The following is a 23,490-nucleotide window of genomic DNA, read 5'->3' as shown; positions in this document are numbered from 1 at the left end:
CTTAAACATTTGCAACCATGAGGACTCTTCAAATGCTTTTCAATTGAAAGGGCTCATCGTGTGCCGGGGGGCTGGCCGAAACTGGGTGCGCCCGAGGTCACTCCTGGCCAGGGTGTTTAACTTCTGAGACCACAATGTCATTCTCCAAATGGCGAGAGAGGCCCTCCCACTTGCCTTCGAGAACAGTAAAATCATGTTCTTTACGGACTTTACTCTGAGGGTGCAGAAACAACGCCAGTTTCCTGGAGGTAAAGTGGGCCCTTCGGGACCAAGAGGTTAAATACGCAATGATGTTCCCTGCCAAATTGAGGGTGTAAGCCAATGGCAAATTGTGGTTTTTCACTCTGCCGGAGGATGCCTGGGATTGGCTGGAAGGCTGGCGCACAGTGGGAAAGAAACCGCAAAAAGGGCTCTCCGCTGCTAATGGCGCTGAAGAGTGGTGCCAGCAGAGGTTCTCCTTCACACTCCGACTCCAATTCCCAGAGACATACAGGGGGGGCGCTGACTTCGGAGTCTGGTAAGAGTAGGTTGGATGAATCCTGGACTCTGGAAGTCATCTAGAGTGATTTATTGCGATTGCACGAGTTCTGTTCCTCCTGTGACCTTGTTCAATGACTAGTGGTTTGGCTGGGGGTCCAGATGTCTATGCAATGCATTGAGCCTGAGTTTGATGTGTCGGCCCGGTGCCCTACTGAGCCTCTTAATGTTTTGATTTTCGGGCTGTTTTCTATTGATGGGGCCATAGGCGCACCTGTGATTGACCGAGGACACCACTAGATAGCAGTTTGGTAGGCATAATGGGACCACTAGTTTGTGCTTTACCTCGGGAGGGGGTCGGGCCGGGTGGGATAATGCGTGATGTATGTATATGTGGTTGGGAGTGGGGTAGCTCACGTTCCCTGAAGTTGTTTATGGGTGGGCGACAGGCACTCTGCATGTTGAGGGTGGCGGGCAGTTCTAGTCCAATTGTGCAGGCAGGCAGGGAGTTGGGGAGACTTCAATGGGATGGGTAGGAGTGGGTTTGATCTGTTGGGGGGTCTGGCATTGTAATGCACAGTGGCTGTATTGGGGTCGCTCCTGAGGGTGACTCTAGGGGGGCAGGATGTGACGGCATATCCGTACAGGTATGTTGGAGGGTAGAGTCATTAATGTTGTTTCAGTATATGCCCGATCAGGATTACAATGCCTAACGTCGAAGGACGTGGGAGCGTTGCTGTTGGACTTGCCTGTCAGATTGTTGGTTATGAGGGACAACTTTACTTTGACGATGGACGACCTACTCAACCGGTTCCCGCCCACACGTGACCCGACACAAAGCTCACAACTCCGTGATTTCACTTATGCTTTGGGGATGGTAGATATATGGAGATGATAACACCCCCATAACACACTTCACGTTTCAATCAGGTGTACATGGCGGTCAATCACGGATTGATTATCTGTTCACTTATGCCCAGGACATACACAATTTCACTGACTCAACTTGCTTGGCGCGAATCTCAGATAACTCCCTTGTTCTGACGGTCCTCGGTACACAGCGCACTTGGCGTCCCGGCGCAATCATGATACAGCCGTGGACATTGAAGATACCCCACATTAGAGAAAACCTGCGGCAGGACACAGATTATTACTTTGAAGAAAATGTGGGATCAGTCAAGTAGGCAGTGACTCTGGGGTGCATATGGGGCGGCGATTAAGGGGAGGGGAGGGCGTTGTCGCTGATGGTGGGCTACAGAACCGCGCATAACCGGAGGGTGGTCGAACTGGAAAGGATATACTGCAAATGGAGGGGGCTATCTCTCAGGCCCCTGATCCTGACACACAGCACCATCTTAAAATTATAAGACCGGACTATAGGCAGCTGCTTCTGGAGAATGCCACCAGGCGTTCCTTGGCTACTCGTCACCGGATTTACGAGCAGGATGAGCCTACCGGTAAACTTCTGGCATGGCTGGAATGCAAGGAACAATCAGCAAGATGTGTACGAGCAGTAAAGGGCCTTAACAAGGATTTGATCACTGACCCACAATGTATAGCTGTATAGCTATATGGAATTCCGCAGGCTTCACAAACCTCGATGGCAGCAGATCTCCTCGTCACTACAGAGGTAGTATGCATCCCCCCGCAGGGTAAAAATGCATTGAATGCGGACATCTCTGAAATTGAGATCCAAAAGGCAATTCAGGATGTTCGGGCCGGCAAGGCGATGGGTCCTAATGGACTTCCTATCGAACTTCTCACATCTATGGCACTGAAGTTAGCACCCCATTTGCTTAATTTATATAATGAAAGCTATGAATCTGGGCATCGTACCGACCCATTTCTTTGATTACGGTGGAAGCCAAAATTCTGGCCAAACTGCTGGGCGAATCGACTGCTCCCATATCTCAATGATTTGATTCATCGAGACCAGTTGGGCTTCATGCCGGGTCGATATACGACGCAGAATCTGTGACTTGTACACAGAGCATTTGGGCGAATAGACACCCTCGAAGAGGAAGCAATTTTACTGGGAGTATCTGTTTGCTGTTTTGGCTCCTATGGAATTAGGACCCAAAATAATTGAATGGATCAGACTATTATATAAGCAATCCACGGCGCACGTCTTGGTGAACAATCACCGCTCCGCCTCTTTTCCCCTCTGTCGTGGCACAAGGCATTGAAAAGACGATAGACCATGAAGACCGTATATCGCACTATACGGACGATATTTTGCTCTATCTGGCCTCTCCAGCGTGCTCGCTACGACGGGTACTACACATTTTTCATATATTTGGGGCGCATTTGGGGTATCAGATAAACTGGTCCAAATCCCAGATGTATGCACTCTGAGGAGAGCCCCCAAAAAGTCCTCGAGGTTACGACATTCTAGTAGCGACCCAGGGTTTCCGATATTTGGGCATTTTTTTCACACCCGATACCACACTATTTTTCTAACGGAATCTCCTGGGGCCTCTACAGTGGTTTAGGTCGGACGTCACACATTGGCAAGCGCTGCCCCCTACTCTTTTGGGACATGCATCCCTATTTAAAATGCTCGCCCTGCCACGCTTTTTCTACGCCCTGCAAAACACTCCCAATCTGGTCCCTGACTCTTACTGTTTGCAAGCGGTGGTGCGGGAATAGCTGTGGGAGAACCGACCTCCCCGGATTGCCATAACATAAACAAACTCACCATGGGATGGTACGACGGGGGTATAGGGTTGCCGGACATGCGCCTCTACTATCAAGCATCGCAGTTGACAGCCATTAACAGATGGGTGTTCGGAACACATGACGATCCTAGTAAACAAACTATCGGAAGCTACGTTTGACTGGCCCCACGGCACGTACGTTGGAAGTGTGGCATGGAGTCCAGCGTAGGCTGGGGTGGCAAGGACGCCTGACCCAGGCTACCCCCTTGTGAGAACCCAACATTTTATGCCGCCTCAGAACCTGTTCGGTGTTTGATAAATAGGACTTGATTGGGATTTCTACCCTGGGGGAGATTCTCTGGGACTGCCCCCACATACAACAATATTGGAAGGACGTCACCCAACAATTGGCCAGGACATGTGACAAACCGATTCAACCATCTCCCAAACTTTGCCTCCTTGATATCTGGGAGGCAACTGACCTCTCACAGGCAGAGTAATCGTGGGCCACGATGGGCTGAATTATCGCCAAACGAAATATCGCCCAGAAGTTGGGGGGGGGGGACATTGTATTGTATTGTATTGTAATTGAATTTATATAGCGCTGACTACCCCTGATGAGGCGTCAAAGCGCTTTTTCGGCGAGTAGCACGCTACTCCGGGACCCATAGAGGATTAGTGTTGAAATAGTATAGTGAAACATGCAAGTACATTTTAAGTGGTGGATATGTTAGTCGGTTATTTGAATTTGAAATGATAGCAGAAGGATAGAGGAGGACAAAGGTCTGTATTTATATAGCGCTTGTTGACGTACGCTATTCAGGAAACCTACAAAGGATTGGTGCTGAATTATTATGGTGAAATATGAAGTAATTTCAGTGGTGGATATTAGTCAGTTACTTGGAGTGAGAAGGCTAGAGGAGGGATAAAAGGGGAAGAAAAATGTGCATTCATATAGCTGATGGGTGTTGAAGCGCTTTTCTGGCAAGTAGCACGTCACTCCGGAACCCATAAAGGATTACTGTTGAAAATTAGTATAGTAAAAAATATGAAGTCATTTGAGTAGTGGATATGTTTTTCAGTTATTTGGGTAGTATATTAGTATAGTTTATTATGGTATTTGAGAAGTGAACATGTTAGTCTGTTAATTTCGATTGAAAAGGATAGTGGAGCGATAAAAGAGTGAAAGATTTTTTTTAAGGTCTTAGCAGTAGAAGGAGACTTTTGGATGAGTAAAAAGGAGTTTTGGAGGGGAGGACTGAGGGGAGGGGTAGAGTAAGAGAGAGTCTAGAAAGGGTTATTTTAACAATCATAGTAGTGGTATGGAGTTTGGGATAAATGAGAGAGTGGATGTAGAGGATATATTGATAGATGTATAGGCTGAGAAATAGGCTAGTGCATTGGAAATGCGAAATTAGAAGAAAGTGATAAATATATAGATCCATAATTACATTGAATGTATATAGATACATAAAGGAGGTAAGTATATGTAGATTAAAGATATTGATAGAGGTACAGGATGAGAAATAGGGTAGTGTACTGGATATGCTTTTTCAGGAGAAAAGTAACAGACACACAGATCCAAGTACATGGAATGTACATAGATGCACAATGGAAGTATGTAAATGTAGACCAAAGATGATTTTTATTTATTTATTATTATTATTATTATTATTATTTTTTCTCTCAACAACATAATTATTTTACATGTTTATACAAAGTAATACACAAAGGTAGGTACAGATCTATAGTGAAAACAAATGCTTGTATACAGAGGGATATGCTGTAAATTTCTGTTTGCGTGTGGTGCTTATGTAGGGAAGAGCCAAATCTTGAATAGTTTTCTGAAGATAAGGGGGTTGTCGGTGGACCTTATGTTGGGGGGGGTAAAGAGTTCCATAGTTTGGCTGCTTGAACAGAGAAGGATGTGCCACCCATGGTTTTTTTCTTATATGGAGGGATACTTCTTTAGAGGTTCCCTTGTTGAATGTGTTTGGTGATTTTATTCCTGATGAAGAGTGGTTCCATTCCATGTATTGCTTTGTGGGTGATACAAAGCAGCTTGAACGTGGATCTTCTGGCAACTGGTAACCAATTCAGGGCTTTCCAGGCAGAGGAGATGTGGTCTTGCGGTTTGATATGCAAGAGTAGTCTGGCAGCCGGGTTCTGAATCCGCCGTAGTCTGTGGAGAAGTGTGGCTCACCGATTAGAGCGGCAGACCCTGAGGTAGAGGTCTGGTCCGTTGCGGCAGGGTCTTGGGCTCAATGTCCTCAGACCCGATAATTCTCGCCCCGGTGCCTACTCTAATCATGGGTTCCACTCAGCAACTCTGGGCAATAGCTTGCTTAATCTCCACACCGGCCCTAACAACGCTAGGGTGCTTGGCTTCACCTTGGGGGTGCCCAGGAGTGGAAACCTCACAGGAACAGGCCAGGAAGGGTTCCACAGCGGTATTCGTACAGTGCTTAGAGACCCCTGGGTGATAGGCGCTATACAAATCTAAACTACATTTACATTTACATTTTAATGGTCGTTAAAGGTGACACGTGGTAGAGGCTATTGACGTAATCGAGTTTGGACAGAACAAGGGAGATGATAGCTTGGACCTTGTGTGGAAATCCGAAATGGGGGAACATTCATTGCAGCGTTTTTATAGTAGCAAAGCTTGATCTTGCTAGTTTATCCACTTGGGCATTCATCAACAGCTTGGAGTCCATGGTCATTCCGAGGTTTCTTACTTCCTTTGACACTTTAGGCAGTGATCCCAGTTCACCAGGCCATGCGGCAAGCGGGTTGTAATGTTTCCAATCTCCACATCTGAGTATTTCAGTTTTTGAAGCATTCAATTTGAGATGGCTCCAGGTCATCCACTGATCCACAGCACTGGGACAGCTGAAAATTGGTGATTTTCCATTGTCTTTGGGGCATTTCAGTTGAAGGAGTATTTCCATGTCATCTGCATGGTTATAGCACGTGAGGTGAAATTTATTGATCAGTACTGGTAATGACTTCATGTAGATGTTGAAAAGCATGGGCGGGATGATAGAACCTTGAGGAACCCCTGCTTTTGTAGAGTACGGTTTGGACGAGAAAGGTGGGGTATGGACAACATTAGCTATGTTTCGAAGGTAGAACGAGATCCAGTCTAGAGCAGTTCCGTCTATGCCGGCTTCATAGAGTCTTTGTTTCAGAGTGTCATGGTCAACCGTGTCAAAGGCAGCTGAGAGGTCCAGGAGGAGTAGTGCAGCAACCCCGTTGCGGTCATCTGTATTCTTTAGGTCATCCCAGATGGCAAGGAGTGCAGATTCAGTGCCTCTTCCCGGACGGAATCCTGTTTGGAATTCTGAAAGTAGGTCATTCTCTTCAATGAATTGTGACATCTGGGCGAAAGTTGCTCTTTCTATCAATTTGCCCAGGAATGGTCCATTTGTAATGGGTCTGTAGTTGTCAGGGTTCAGCGTGTCCAAGTTAGTTTTCTTCGGTAAAAAGCATATGTATGACTTTTTGAGTTCATCTGGAAATATTCCAGTAGTTAAGGAATCATTGATGATTCTTCTTACTGGAGTGGCAGCAGAGGTTGTTAAAAGAATTGTCTTGAAAGTTTGTGGCGGACAGGAGGCAGACGGGCTGCCGGCAGGCCTACTTGCTTTGACCAGGTCCATAAATTCATTGCGTGAGATGTGTTGGAAAAAACGGAGAGGCTTGATTAGAGCAATCTTGGTTTTTTGTTTTGTACAAGGGTTAGTGCTGGTGCTTTGTTTCTGTTTTAAGTACGATTCCAACGTGTCTGCTTTGTCCGTGTAATGATTTGCCAGTTTGTCTGTGAAATCTTGAGTAACAGGATGAGTTCCTTCTAGGCAATTTGGTTTGCGAAATTCATTGAGTATTTTATAGAATTCTATATTTGCACATTTAGCGTTTAGAATTCTATCTGAATAGTATCTTTTCGTAGCTTTCTTGATAGCCGACTTGTGTAATCTGTTAATTTTCTGTAGGTGAAGTTTGCCTTGTTTGGCGTTGGTTTTGAGCCAGGTACGTTGCAGCTTTCTAATTTATTGTTTTATGTCTTTTATTTCTATGTTTCTCCAAGATGCTTTTTTTGTTTAGTTCTGTTGTGTGGTTTTGAGTGGTATCAGGATGTCAAAAGCTTCCTGTAGCTCATATAGATTTTGAACAGAATTTATGGTTTCCAGATTTGTACTGGATGTTAGTTTCCAAGTGTTCCAAATTGAGGTTGTTCCACGGCCGATAGGTGGATGGATGTAAGGTAGTTTTAGGTGAGTTGCTTAGCGTTGTTTTATGTTGGAAGGCAAGCAAGTGGTGGTCTGACCATGTGACTGGAGTTATAGTTTGAAAGGTAACTTGCTCAGTATTAGCAAAAATTATATCTAGATATGTCCAGCGGTGTGTGTCGGATTGTGGACAATCTGATACAGGTTAATGCGTCTAGGCCGGTGATTATTGTTTTTGGATGGGTCATATTGGGTTTATCAAACCAAATGTTAAGGTCACCCAGAACGCATAGGTTGGAGTGTATTGTTATCAGGTTTGAAACTGTGTCTAGAAGTGCGTCTGGGAATGTTGCCTTGCTAGGTGGAGGTCTGTAAAGGAGCAGGAAGTTACAGGAGGAAGAAGGTGTAGGATTGCATCTTGTTAGAAGAGCCTCACAATTCTTTATGGAGATGTTGTCAATTTTAGTGATATGTATTGTTTGCCTGAAAACAACAGCTCAACCATCTCCTTTTTTGGCTATATGATTTTAGGTGATTATTTGATAGCCTAGAGGAATGGCTTCAAGCAGGACTGGAGCCATATTGTCTCCCAACCATGATTCGGTTATGAATAGTATGTCTGGTTTTGCATCAGTGATAAGGTCGTAGATGTGATGCTTGTTTTTAGAGAGGGATCGAGCATTTATTAGTAGACAGTTTAATGAGTGGCCTTTGGTGACAGTGGGACTTTGTTTTGTAGACGAGTGATCAGTATTGTTTGAGTTTTTGCAGGTGTGTTTTTATTGCTGGTATTAGCTGTATTAGGATAGCAATCTTGTAGCTGTTATGTATTGTGTTCCTCATCCAGCATGCTAAGACGGCATTCTGATGGGTCTGCGTGTGTTTTGGAGATGGTGTTTGAGAGTAAGTTGGAGTGCTGGGTTGCTTTTATGGTGTAACATTGTTGTGAAGTAGACATGGCAAAGTTGTGAGGTGTGGCATGTTGCTTATATGACACCATACGTACGTGACTGGGCAAAAGACATGGACCCTGCCATGTTTGCGGAAAAAACAGTAAAAAGGGATAGGGTGCCCACGAAAATAGGACCATGAGTGGGGAAAGTGGAACAAATATAGTGGGGAGATCTGCATTTCTCTTAAGGTGGAACTGCAGAGGGAGAGACGATCATTGTTGGAGATAAAGGGTGAAATGATGGTAGACCCCACACCCCGCAGCTGAGGAGAATATGCAATAACATACGGACCAGTGGCAGGTTTCCTCACAGTTCTGACCCGGTTACAAGGCTGTAACCATGAAGGGACGCATTGCCTCTGAAGATTATGGTCCTATGTATTCCTGATTCTTTAAAGGTTGTGAAACAATGCTGAGATCTTGTGTAGCCTTTCCAAAGATGTGTGTATAATGTCTTATAATGCTGCAATTTGTTATCAATAAAAACTGTTGAAAAAAAAGAAAGCAATCCGGAAGGATTTGACGCGTCTGAACCCCCAGTGCCAACATATGAAGTAAAGCCTGAACGGAAGTCAGTGGATCCTAGTCGGAGGACGGGGACAGCACCGTCTGAAATCCAGGTAGGCGTGAGTGACAGCAGGGGTTAAGCGGTGTGTGTTGCGAAGGGAGCTGCCGCATTTAGCAAAGTAAATCACATGCAACTAAACAGCTCAACACGATGTTGGCTGACATATTGCGGGGCCGTGAAGCAGCGGCACTTGAGATGTTTAGTGATCTGCCATCCTTGACCCCCATTGCAGGAACAAGAATAGAGGCAAGCAGCAGTACAAACAGTACAACGAAGGACAAATTTAAACAGTTAGAAAAGCTCATGCGCCAAGAACAAAGTAAATGGTGGTAATCCTGGGCTTTACAGAGGTACATAGGCGAAGGAAGGATACCCAGAGGACTTAGAATATTCATAGTCCCAAGTTATGACAACCCAAATCCTGCCATGATGCAAGAGTGGGCTAATTGTAACTTGGAGTTCTCCAGACAATTGGTGTTAATTTTGATTAAATATGGAGACACAGATCGTGCTTCTTTGTTGGAACAAATAGATAAACTTAATGAGGATACTGACAGCAATGGACAAACAGATGAAATTACCAAGTTGCGCAAACAAAATGTCAATTTGATTAAAGAAAGAAGAATACAAAATGAAAGAAAGAAAGGCATATACATTTTTGAGGGACAAAACAGATTATGAAATGGGGCAGTTCTTTACGTTGTCCAAAAAATATGATTCATTGAGACGATCAAAGTTCAATAAAGTAGATGGACAAACACCGAGTACTTCACGAAGTAGTCACCAGACAATGCAGTCATCCAATTCGGATCTTAACTCAGTACCAGATTCTGAATTAAGAAACAAGGGCAATAGTTCCGTCCCCAAAAAAACTTCCCCGGTTGAGGAGTTGAATTTGCTATTCATAGATCAGAGACAAACACTCCGCCCAAGAAATCAAAAAGCCAAAACAGGAACATCAGAAACGACAAACGTAGGCAGAGGCGGAAGGCAATCAGACAACACCACAAATCCAAAGAGACAAACGACAGGAAGATGGAGACAGAAATAAATGACACCATGAAACCAAACAAAGCCATCAACAATCTGGCTAAGATAGATCTGACTTAGGCAGAGGAACACATACTAAGTCTGAGACAAAAACAAGGATGGACATATACTGTTGCATAAGAAAATTGAAACTCAGAAAATACCATATGTTACTAAATAAAGAATTTAAACTCCAATATCAAGGGAGAACAATGGACAACAAGGCTCAATCGATGTATCTACATCAGATATGCCCCTATTAATGGATTTGCAGGAATTATGAGTTTATAGGCATATACCAAGCACGCAAGAAAATGCTTCTGAACAACGTATAGCCACAATCCCCAAAGAGATACCATCTAGGGAGCTAAATCCACCAACCCCATTTAGAGACAAATCTACCTTCAACCCGATCCCCCCACGAGTTTCTATCGACATTTTCAATGAGCAAGTTATTGCACAGATTGAACAATTGAACTGTAAAGTGCTAAACACAAAAATGAAATACAACAGACGCAATTGCCAGTATAATGCACTGAGGAATTAGAGAATGACAACAAAATATTCTTTAGAAATTCCAACAAGGGAGGGAACATCGTGATCTGGTCTAAAGAAGAATATACAAAGGAGGCCTTACTGCAATTAAATGACCACACATGTTATACAAAAAGCAATAGGTCGAATTTCAAAGCAATGTTCAACTCCTATTACACCAAGCTGTCACTCTGGAGGACTAAAGGACTAATAAATATGCAGGAGTATACATTTTTAAAGAATGAATATCCAACAACTCCCTTAATCTATTTCATCCGAAAAATATATAAGGACCCATGTAAACCACCAGGAATACCTATTATATAGGTGCGTGATGGATTACTATAGCCTTATAGCACCCCCTAGCGGGCCATACTGGCTATTAAAGGCCCGAGCCGAAGGCGAGGGACTTTAACAAGGGAGCAGGAATTTAATAACCGGAATAGCCCAGCTACGAAGGGGTATAAGGCTATTTGAACATTCTGCCATTAGAGGGCAGAATGTTTTATCAAATAAAATAAAGGCTTCAGGGAGCGTGAGGGGATTGAAATCCCCTCAGGCTCTCTGAAGCCTTTGTTCACAGCCAGAGCTGTGAACAAAGAAACATTGGAATGTTGGAGCTCCAGGCTTATACCAGCCATTATAACCCCGGAGCTACTCCATTGTTTTCATTGGAGCTTCCAATGTTCCAATGTTCTAAAAGAATATACGTCACAATATGTGGACTAATTTTTACAAGGATATGTCCAATCATTATCTTCCTATGTGAGAGATACCAGTGACTTTTCAAGCAAATTGTAAGACTTTACTTGGCAAAATGAATACTTGCTAATGGTGCTTGATGTTAAATCATTATATACTAGCATTAGGCACAGCGACGGTGTAATAGCATTGAAACATTATTTATCTAAAAGGCCTGAACAGCTTACACGACAGTCAAATGTTGATTGAAATGGTAGAATTCTGCCTGAATAATAAAGTTTTCATGTTTATCAACATGCTCTATCAACAGAGCAGAGGAGTAGCCATGGGTGCCAGCTTCTCCCCCAGCTATGCATGTCTTCGCATGGGCTGGTGGGAGGAGCTGATACTCGCAAAAAACACAGCAGTTGTATGCATCAAATTTTGGCTTCGCTACATAAACGATCTGTTTATAATATGGAAGGCCACACCACATGAAGCGCAGGAATGTATCAACGCCATAAATGAAAACATATTAAATTTACATTTTACAGCCACAATCAGTGCACCGCAGCTAACTTCCTAGACACTCAGATGATTTACATCCATAATGACAAAATTGAGACCAAGCTATTGAAAAGAAACAGCTGGCAATTTGACCCTGCTACCTAGCAGTCCCCATCCAAGACACTTGAGAAACAGCATCCCCTATGTTGAAATGCTAAGGCTAAGGAGAATAAACAGTAATGATGAAACTCTCAAAAGGGCCCAAGAGGTCAGTAAAGCCAGGTTCCTTGAAAGGGGATATGCACTCAATACAATCAATGGGGCCATTACTAAATCCATGATCCCAGACAGAGCGGAATTAATCAGGACCAAACAAGAGATAACAACATGTTATCAAGACCAACAGATACATCTGTGCCTTACCCTCTGAGATGAGTGACTATGACCACAAAGCATTTTATGGAGACCCTTGAGGCTGTGATAACCCCAAAGTGCCGTACCTTGAAGTGGTTGTGTTGTCCACTTACCTTAAAGCAAAGATAGTGGAGATGATCTGGATAGGTGTAGGCAACCAGCAGATCTACGGCAGCAATGAAGTTGTCTTGCTGCAGCAGCATCCTGAAGGTTTGTCATATAAAATGTTCTGAGAAGATGCATTTGTTGAGAGGCCTTAGATCGAAAATTGACCTGAGGGAGCCACCCTTTTAGGGAATTAGAAAGCATAGGGAGTAAACCACTGAGCCCTGGTGTTGTAAGGGTACCAGCTCTATGTCCCTTTTGAGCAGGAGCACGTGCACCTCATCTTGTAGAAGGTAGAGCTGTACTACACTTAGAGTGTGACTACAAGGTGGAATGTTTGGTGAGGTCGAGATAAGCTCCAAGCAAAACTTGCGTTGGATGATATTTAGATGCTAACAATCTGAGGTGATTTTTTCCCAACACTGAAGAAACCCCTTCAACCATTCCCAAACAGGTGATTTGTGATCGGGTGGGATGAGAAGTAAGCCAATGCTTTGAGGTAGAGTCTCCCTGGGTGAGAGTGCCTCTTCCTCTGCCATTGCTTAAGTTATTACCTTGGTATGTCCCAGTGTGTCACCTCTGCTTCCTTGCTGGTGGTAAGACTGCTGCATTCATTGGCAGCCGCGGCCAATGCCATCAAGAGATGACGACGAGGGAAATGAATTATTTAATGTTCCCTAGTGGATCCCCCCAACTTGGCCCCACTGCACGGGCCACGGCTGGTCGTTGGTATGATTGAGGCTGTTCAGGAGAGGTGGTCTTTGTTCCTTCCCCTATATGGATTCCTTTGAAAGGAGTCCATATTGGGTGGTTTTTGAAGGGCCCTCATACTCTTGGCTATATCCATAGCTTTTTAATTAAAAATGAATAACATCTACTTGTGAACAGAAGAAATGCTCGCCCTCAAAGGGTAGGTTAATGAGGTGTTGGTGAATCTCTGTTCATCCCTCGAACTGCTGTATCAGTGGAATCCAATGCACATTGTATAGTGGCACTGGACATGATCCGTCCCTCCGATACGATTTCCTCCACTTTTTTCCTAAATTGCTCTGGGAGGTGCTCTAACAAACTCTCCATGTCTTCTCACTGCATCCTATTGGACCATGATAGGAGGCCCAGAGAGATCACAATCTGAAAATGGGTGGCGGCCCCCACCTCAACCCTCTTGCCTGAAGAATGTATCCTCTTACTCTCTTTATCCGACTGAGGGGCATCTCTGGTAGCCTGTTCCGCAGCCTGTTTACAGGCAATTTGCACCACCAGGGAATCCGGAGGAACATGCCCCTTTATGTAGGTGGGATCTAAGGGAGAAGGTTTAAACTTTTTATCTTCTCCAGAAGTAACAACCCAGGACCTGATAGGCTCTTTGAAGGTATTGGTAGCGAATTTGAGCATCCCTTTTAACATAGGTAGGAACTGCATTGAGTGTTCTGGATTTGATAGTGTCTCTAACAGGAAGTCATCTTTCTCAGGGATGATATGCATGACCGCCTTGTGGTATGACGCTGCCCTTTGGATGATCGCATGATATGTGAATGTGTCATCTGTAGGAGATGCCGTAAGTGGAATTGGTTCCAGGTCGGGATCCCCTGAAGAGTCTATGTCATAATTCTCCCATGGGTCCTCTGTGGGGTTCGGCTAGATGGGCCTTCATAATCCTCTGGCAGGGAACAATGAACTGGGCCTACCTTCATCTGAGAAAGGCTTGTGGAGACCCTGCTGGAGGATGTGGCGGGGTGATGGTGGCTGAGGTGCAGGCAGATTGAATGGAGGTGGAGGAAGGCTTGTAGTTGCGTCCTTGACCTGGTTGGGTTTTGGTACAGGCTCTGAGGCAGTGTTCGACAATCGAGTATTTGAAGTCTTCGGATACTTGGCAGAGATCTTACCTGTATCAGGGTGGATGAAAATATATATATATATATATATATTTTTTTTTTAAAACCTTTATTTATAAAAGCACAGTACACAGAGTCTGCCTACAACCCCGCGGGGCCGGCCGCTATGACACATACGGAAGGATAAAGAAGAAATTAGGAAACAGTACGCCGTTAAAGCAATCTCTTGAGCATACATTATCATGTGGAACATAGCACCATATATGATAGGATAAAAAAGGTTTAATTTTGTGATTTTGTCGAGAAGAACAACAACACACAAACACATGGTATCATACTGGCAAGGGTCGCAGGAGGGGGGGAAAGGGGGGCTTAAACAGATAAATAGAGGAACGCATCTGGTGGAGGGGGGGCGAGCATGAAGGGGAAAAAACAAAGGTAATCCGGAAAACAGGAAACGGAACGTCAATCATGGGGAAGAGGGGAGAGGAGCCTCAAAGTCAAGTGGAGGGGAGCAAATATCTCCGCGGTACGAATTCCACTGAGCCCAGACCCTGGACCATTTCCTGGGACGCCCACGTGCCTCGTATACCGTTTTTTCTCGAAACATGCACCAGTCCATGTTCTCCTTCCAGGCACTGAGCGATGGTGGTCTAGGGGAGCCCCAGAGCTGAGCTATATCTCTCTTCGCGACCATGTTGCCCAAAGTGACCCAAAGCGTCTGAGCGGCATTGCAATCCGAAGGCTCCCACACATTAAGCAGGCAACGTCGTGCTTCGGGAAGGAGGGGGATTCCGGTAACACGACCCATAACATCATGTACTCTGGACCAAAAGGCCGAGACCATCGGGCATTCCCACAAAACATGAAGGAAGGTACCATCCATACCGCACCCACGCCTGCATCATCCATCCGTAACTAAACCCATTCGTACCAGACGCATTCCAGTCACATACACACGGTGGAGGATCTTCAGCTGGACAAAACGAAGCCGAGCCGGGATAGCCACCTCCTTAGGGGAGGACACAGCGGACTGCCAGTCCTCGTCGTCGAGTTCAAGCCCGTCAGCCGTCCAAGAAGCACGAAGTTTCTCCAGTTGGTCAGCTCTGATGTTAATGAGCTTTTTATATATCAAGGAAATCGTGCTATCGGGGACATGGCCGTCCAAGACACTGTCCTCCAAAGGGGAGGACTGCGGAATATCGGTACCAGGGGTAAAGACGGAGGACAAGGCATGTCGAACCTGCATATATCGAAAGTGCTCCCTGTCATCGAGCCGGTATTCCAGTTTCAAAAGAGCGAAGGATTTCACAGCGCCCCGTGCCCACAGATCCTCCACCTTACTAATCCCAATCATGTCCCACTTATCAAACCCTTTCGTCTTCCACAGGTTGCCCAACCGATCCGAGTCATATAGCGGCGTCATACGCGTCAGCTTACCACCCCAGCCCGTGGCCACAGTAGCATCCCTCCAGGCCCGCACCGCACACTTCGTAGGACCTGTAAGGAGACGGATGGGTGATTTTGAGTACAAAGCCCTATTAAAGTTTCCACCGGGCAATAACATTTTATCCAGAGCAAAGGCGGGAGCAGGTTCTGAAGAGTACGTCGCATGATTGATAGCGCTCAGATGTGAGGCCCAGTAATAGCGTCTAATATCCGGCAAAGCAATACCACCATCGTACCAGGAGAGGGTGAGCTTGGACAATGCAATACGGGCACGACCATCCCAAATTAGTTGTCGCTGTAGACTCTCGACCTCGCGAAAGTAGCGAGCAGGGACAGGGTCGAAGAAATTCTGCAGGGCGTAAAGAAATCGGGGGAGCGACATCATTTTGAAGAGCGCCGCTCGACCCAATGGGGATAGGGGCATTTCACGCCACCTTCTCACATCCTGCTTGAGTCGGCGGAGCGGAGCATATAGGTTCCGCTCATAGCGGACTGAAGAGACCGTAGAGACATAGATCCCCAAATATTTGAAGCCGTCCGTCGCCACCAAGATGGGGAACCTGCGAGGCAGAGGCGGCAGAGCCCGGCTATAGCCTAGACACAGGACTTAGTCAAATTGATTACTAATCCGGAGTTCTTACCGAAGGATGTAAGAACGTCGAAGAGGACGTTAAGAGACTTTTGAGGGGAAGTGAGATAGAGAAGGATATCATCGGCATACAGTGAGACGCGATCCTCGAGATCTGGCGTCCACCGGATCCCCTTAATCGAGGGTTCCCACCGAAGCCACGCCGCAAGGGGTTCAAGCGCCAGCGCGAATAGAAGCGGGGAAAGCGGACAGCCCTGACGAGTGCCACGGCCTAATGGGAAGGGGTCAGAGCATCTACCATTTACCACAACTTGAGCGAGTGGTTGTTCGTAAAGGAGCCTAACCCATGCAATAAAGTTAGGACCAAAGCCAAACTTAGAGAGGGCCGCCCAGAGATAGGGCCATTCGATGGTGTCGAAGGCCATAGTGGCGTCCAGGGAGGCCACCACTGCTGGCTCCGCGAGAGTTGCAGCCCTCGCGAGAACACCATGGAGCCTACGCAGGTTAAGGGCCGTGTTCCTGTGCAGAATGAAACCGGATTGATCCGGATGGATCAAGTCGCAAATCACCTTCAACAACCGATTGGCCAGAACCTTAGCCAGGATTTTGGGTTCCGCGTTTAGCAGAGAAATGGGGCGGTAGGAGGTGCAGTGGTCACGAGGCTTGCCATCCTTATAAATGACCACTATGGTAGCTAGGCGCTGCTCAAGTGGAAGGCTTCCAGCCTCAAACGCATCGAGAAACATGTTGCGCAGATGGGCGGCCATCTTGTCCGGACAGAGTTTGTAAAGTTCAATGGGCAACCCGTTCGGGCCCATCGCCTTACCCGAGCGTAACGATCGGATGGCAAGGGCAATCTCATCTACGGTAAAGGGAGCCTCCAAAGCAAGGCCATCTTCTTCCGAGACAGTAGGAAGAGCTATATCACGCAATAACAGCCTGGAATCAGCCTCATCACGATCACTCACCGGGGTATAAACCTTCCGGAAGTGGTCCACAAAACAATCAACAATCTCGCCAGGGTCGGAGACAGTCACACCAGATTCGCGAACAATAACAGGCACAACACGACTCGCTCGTTCAGCCTTATCCTGCCATGCCAGGAGTTTGCTAGCTTTGTCACCCACATCATAAAGCCGGCCCAATTGATTCGCTCGCATCAACTTAGCAGCATCAGTAACACAAGCCTTGTAGTCAGCCTGTTTCAGTTCCAGAGTGTGCAACAGCGCAGGTGTGTCGTCCCCACCCAGCTCACTTTCAAGCGCAGTGATCTCAGTCTCAAGGGCCAGAACAGCCTCCCTCTTAGTCCTTCGCTCAGCGGCAATGAGAGATAATGCGGAACCCCTGATAACCGTTTTAAAGGCCTCCCACAGAACAGTAGGGGAGGTGACACAGCCCACATTTTCATCAAAGTAACAGTCAATCGCCTTCACCATATCTGAGCGGAGCCGGGGGTTTCGGAAGTGCCAGGGAGGGACAGGGGGAATCCTGTTACCAAGCAAACCACCCACAGAAATCCTAATCATCAAGGGGGAATGGTCCGAGATACCCCGGGGAAGATGGCGAACCTCCCGGACAGTGGACAGAGTGGAAGCCAGCAAAAAGAAATAGTCTATACGAGAGAGGCTGCCATGCGCACCAGAGTGGAAGGTATATTGCAGGAGGGACGGGTGTAGTGAACGCCAGACATCTACCAGACCAAAAGTATCAGCCATCTCATTGAGCCACATCTGGGAAGGCGGCAGGACTCTCGAGGGCAGCCGATCACATTCGCCAGACATAACAGAGTTGAAGTCCCCACCCATGATTAACAGTCCATCTGGGAGACCAAGAAGGGTCTTGCCAAGGTCGGCGTAGGTGATAGCTTGCAGCCCCGGGGGAATATATACAACCACTAACACAATTGGTTTACCCTCCCACCTCCCGGATACAGCAGCATACCGCCCCCGATCGTCCAATGTAACATCGTCAATCGCAAGGGCTAGGGAGGATTTCACCATGATACCCACTCCCCGGGACCCAGAGGTGAAACCAGCATGGGCGACCAATCGGTAGCCCCGACGGTCGAGAGCCTTACAGGCATTACCGATCAAGTGGGTCTCCTGAAGGAACACAACATCAGGGGCATGGCGCCTCAAAAACTGTAAAACAATGCCACGTTTGATTCTGTCACCCAAACCGTTGACGTTCCAAGAAAGAACCTGCATCTCACCCCCCCCCCCCATCACAGCAGAGGCAATCTGCCCCGACCCCCCCCATAACCCCAATTTCGGAATATTTGCAATCAGTGACATACCATGAAAAAGAGAACATAACAAACAGAACGAAACACAACCAAGTCCCCAAGAACAATCCCCCAACCAAGAACCCGTTACAACACCCCCCATCCTGCACCCCTGCTGACAAAAAAGCCACCCCAAACTGCAGTGTGCCTGTCGCCCCATCTGATCTACACAAAGAACCCCCTGAGGAGGAAGGGAGAAATCACCCGCCCCCGCACCGCCACGGGCATAAACATAGAGCACACAGTTAATTTACTCAGTAGAGTTCATAGTCTCAAGTCGGACCTTCGGGGGCCCACGTTACTCCTGGGCCGTTGTGCCACCTTCCGCACCACCAGGGCCTCCGCTCTCGGTATCATCTGTCAGCAACGAGTCCAACCAGTCATTGGCACGGTCCGGCTGATCAAAGAAATAAGCTCGTTCTCTGAACTCAATCCGCAGGCGAGCTGGAAACAACATGGCGTACTTCAGTCCCCGGTCCCTTAGACGACGCTTCACTCCGAGGAACCCAGATCGCTGTCATTGCACTTGGGGAGTGAAGTCAGGGTAGATGGAGATAGAGTTATTGTCGTATTTCAACGGGCCGTGTTTATGAGCGGCCTGTAGGATAGCGTCTCTGTCTCGATAATGAAATAGCCTTGCGATGATAGGCCTCGGCGGGCCTCCTGGCTTCACTTGACCTCCTGGGAAACGATAGGCGCGCTCCACGGCAAAGAACTTGCTGAGTCCAACAGGAGCGAGTTTAGCGACAATAAGTTCCTCGACCAGTAAATCGATCGAGGCAGCACCATCACTTTCCGGCACTCCAACCAGGCGTATGTTGTTCCGCCTGGCCCTATTGTCGTAGTCTTCCATGCGTTTGAGCAGTAGGTCGTGTGAGGAACGCAGATTCCCAATCTCAGATTGCGCCTCCGCCATGTCCGTTACCAAACTCGACGCCTTCAAGTCCAGTGCCTTCACCCTCTCGTTCGTCTTGGCCAGATCGGCTCGAATAAGAGTAACATCCACTGCCACCGTGTCTATCTTGGACACGATTGCTTCGTATTGCTGACTCATATCGGCCTTAAGTCCAGAGATGGCGGCCAAAAGGTCTTGGAGTGACACTTCAGAGGAAGACGACATGTCCGTTCGAGGGCCTTCAGAGCCAACACTGGTGACACCAGGGGAGCCTCTCGGCTGGGTGTAGCGCTCAATCATATTAGACTGGATCGACCCCCCACCCCCCGAGTTATAGCCTTCCTGCGTTTTTCCGCCTCAGGTTTTGTCGCCATGTTGCATTCAGCAGCGGCCGAAGACACCCAGGTGCAGCGGGACGATGATAAGTCCAAAAACTCTGAAGTGTGGTTTTAAGAAAGAATGCCACGGGCCTCCTTGCCAGCCCAAGGAAGGAGAGCGTGCACTGTGAAAGTGGCAGGCGAAGATAGAGTAGGAGGAGACAGAGACGATGAGGCCGGAAACCGAAAGTGAAAGTGGCACACCACCGGTGGGCCAGATGCCAGGCAGCCGTTGTTGTTGCATTACAGCTTGGCCATAACAGGCAGACGAGACCCCGGTTGCGTCGGTGGTTGGGCCAGAAAGTTGAGGACGATAGAAAAATGGTCCCCAAGGTCCGATTTCGACCAAAAAAGGATCAACAGCATCAGTGAGAGTAGTACTCCAAAAGCCCGTCGAAGTAATCAGGATACGTGGAGGATAGATAAAGAAGGGCGGCGCGGGTCCCGGGAGCTCTCTGCTCACGCGACCATCTTGGATGCCCGCGTAGCTCCTCCTCTCTGAAAATATATTTTTGTTTTTCATCAGTTTGTTCCTGAAATCTTTCTAGGATCGGCCTTTGAGAGTCATTTGAACTGGTGATGGAGGTTGGTCTCAGCACTGATGCTGTTTTCAGGCAAGATGCTAGCTTCAGCACTGCAAGTTGCGCGTGCCTTGGCTTTTTGGTGCCAGAGGGCCTTTGGAAGTCGAGACTCTTTGTTGTGTCTTGTTTCGGCTCCAATGCCTTGACTCAATGCCGAAGGAACCCGGACTGTGCGAAGGCCTTGTAGGCTGCACTACTCTGTGTCAAAGGATGGATGAATGACCCCATGGGGGGCGCTCTGCCTAAGCGTGTGACTTTTTGTGAGTTTTATGGTACTACCAACTCCCTTTAACCTCATTGACATTCTACCAACACAGGAGGGTTTGCACCGACATGTCCTTTGAAGACATTTTGCATCTTACTGATAATAAGGCAGAGAAACAAAAATTTACAATTCATCAGAGGCAAACAACATTTATAACCTCATTCGAGAAGTTAGCTCATTTGACTCTTCATCTAGTTCACCTTCTCAACACATTAAATAATTGGAACATATGATGTGCAGAGAAATCAACCAGACTACATGCTAATCTCTCATTCAATATCACAAAACCTGCAGGATTCCAAGAGGTTTACGCTTGGCAATTAAGCCAATGATGTTTAAACTAAATAAAAGATTCATTGGCAAATGGTACGCTGTACTCAATAAGTGCTCATTGGATTTAATTCTCCTAATAGTAGAAGAACTAATCCCAGGTCTTGAAAGGCCAAGAGGAAGAGATATACGATTTGAAGAATCTGTTAGAACAAAGATTGGAACCGGACACTTGGCAAATAACACTAACAGAGATCAACACAAAGTTGCACACCTACGTAAGGAAATACATGAACGTAAGATACGCAAATAAAAGAGGGATGCAATAGACTACAAACTGGATAAAGTATAAACTTGGGCTGAGGTCTATGCACAGAGACCTGGATTTAGAAAACAAACTACCAAAAGTATTGCATCGATCAGCGACACTCAACTAACACATACACCAGCAACCCGCATTAAATCAGCAGACAAACAGACTTCATCAGCATAAGATCCCACAACCACTAAAATGACTTTTTTAGAGACCTGTCCAGCAGCCAACAACCCTCCTATGAATCAAGATGGTCTGAACGAGCAAAACAGACCTAAACCCAGAGAAGGCAGAGATGCAACAAAAAACTGAGTCACCACCAGGAGCCAGAAAAAACATTAGTGATTCACATTTCATCATCGAATTTAACTCCAGAGGACACTTTAGTTTTAAACAAGGGAATGTCTTTTGCTCCCACACATGACACCAATTCACTCCAGGCTGAAACTTCCCTATTCAAGTTTACTAGGAAACTTCGTTTAAGACACTACTTTGACAGCTTAGAAACCACAAATATAAACAAGGAGGAACCTAGATACCAGGAATTCAGACGAAAAAGTGCATTGACATCTCCCATCTCGCACAAAACGATTGACACCTTTGAGATACTTGTGAAAAAGGATTTACAAAAAATCACAAACTTCAAGAGCAAACACAGCAACATGTCAAGGAGAGAAATGATGCATTGAAGGATTTAACATCCAACACATCCTTGACCTTCCTGCCAGCAGGCAAAGGAGCAGCATTGGTCGTCATGGACCGCAATTTCTACATGCGGAAAGTAGAAGAACATGTCAAAGATTAAATTACATATTTACCTCTGCAACAGGATTCAATGTTGGGATTCAATCAGATTCTTTCAACTATATAGGCCAGAGCAGTTGAGATAGAATGGATCAGTGAAAAAGCCCAACCGTTTTTATACACAGAGCATCCTAGGTTACCCACACTCTACATGTAACAGAAAATCTATAAGAACTTGCATGATCCGCCTTTTAGACCAATAGTTTCAGGTTGTGGTTCCATCCATGAACCGACATCTAGATACCATACACAACATTTGGTACAGGAGAGTCCTTCATATGCGCAGGACTCTACGCATTTTCTAAAGCTACTCAGGAACATACAATCCGAAACAATGCAAGATTTGTGGCAATGTACGTGGTATCACTCTACACATCAATTCCGCATCAAGAAGGTATAGAGGCAGTGGAATGGGTTTTCATGAACACACCTGAGCTAAAGGCCAACAAAGTTTTTCTGTTGGAATTACTCCATTATAGTCTATTTTGCAGTTACTTTTTAAAATGTTAAATGGCCATTAAAAGATAATGGGGTAACCCTTTGCCCCTCAGAACCTGGGTATTAGTACTATAGCAAAGAGTTAGTTATGTTGGGTGATAGAATTGCTGTGTTTCAAGTAATCAATACAATGCCACAGGTAATTTCAAATAGCATTAAACAATGCAATGGTGGTTCTTATAGAGGCTCATTTAACATAAGATTTTTTCAATTCTGTGATACCAATGCACATCAATCATTAATGAAGCCATTTTTGATTACTGGTCTGAAATTGCGAATGACATATTCCTGTACTTCAATACCATTTGGCTGTCCATCTCGGCTTCCCCAGTCCTAAAGATGACCCACCAAGACGCATTTCCTTCTGTGCTTATGTTTGGGTCGAAATACCAATGCAATCCTTGTCCATGCCTAAGCAGTTTCCTTGACCTGATCCTTCGATTCATCTTTGGTCTTGTGAATTCATGCATTTCAACTTGATATAGGACAGAATCAATTAATCAGATCCATCTTTGTAGGTCACCTGTATATCAAGTAATCAATTGTGGAGGGAGAAGGAAGACATGATCCATTCAGCTTCCTTTAATTCTTAGATACAAAAGATTAAGAGGGGAAGGATCACTTGTCCTGCATAACCTGGGTATGCAGCTCACGTACCGATATGTCCCAAATAAAAAACCCTCATACACATGTTTGATCTGCGAAAAAGCGGTATTCTTGATTCTCCGCTCGTTGATCACGTGTTTGCATAATCATAGGGTTAGTAGTTATGCATCCTCCAGCCGGAGGTTTACCCCTGGTTAATAGCAGTAGTGATCAGTGGTGTGTAGGGTATTTCAAGTTAAAAAACTTCGTACAGCCAGAAGTGAACCTTTATTGGGTCTGGATTCGAGATAGAGTTAAAAAGTTTGCAACACGTGTTAGGGAGTGGTTAGGGCTCCTACACACTGTAGTTAGTGATTAAAAGAGGTCGACATGTTTCAGCCCTTTGCTGCCTGAAAGGTCAAGTGGGCTTTCTTCAGGAAAAAAGTGAAGGGTGTATTGAGAGAAGGTGTGTGTGTTAGAAATAGCTTTAGAGAGTGTGCAGCTGTATGGCTAGAATATGTGCACTCCTTTGGTCTTGTGGATGTATGACAGTGGGGTATAATTTCCCAGCTGTGTGTCTCCTTCTGTC

The sequence above is a fragment of the Lissotriton vulgaris genome, chromosome 7 (genome assembly GCF_964263255.1).
Source record: "Lissotriton vulgaris chromosome 7, aLisVul1.2, whole genome shotgun sequence".
In the NCBI taxonomy this organism is placed as follows: Eukaryota; Metazoa; Chordata; class Amphibia; order Caudata; family Salamandridae; genus Lissotriton; species Lissotriton vulgaris.
The sequence above is the reverse complement of the archived record's forward strand: the minus strand, read 5'-3'. Positions refer to the sequence as shown.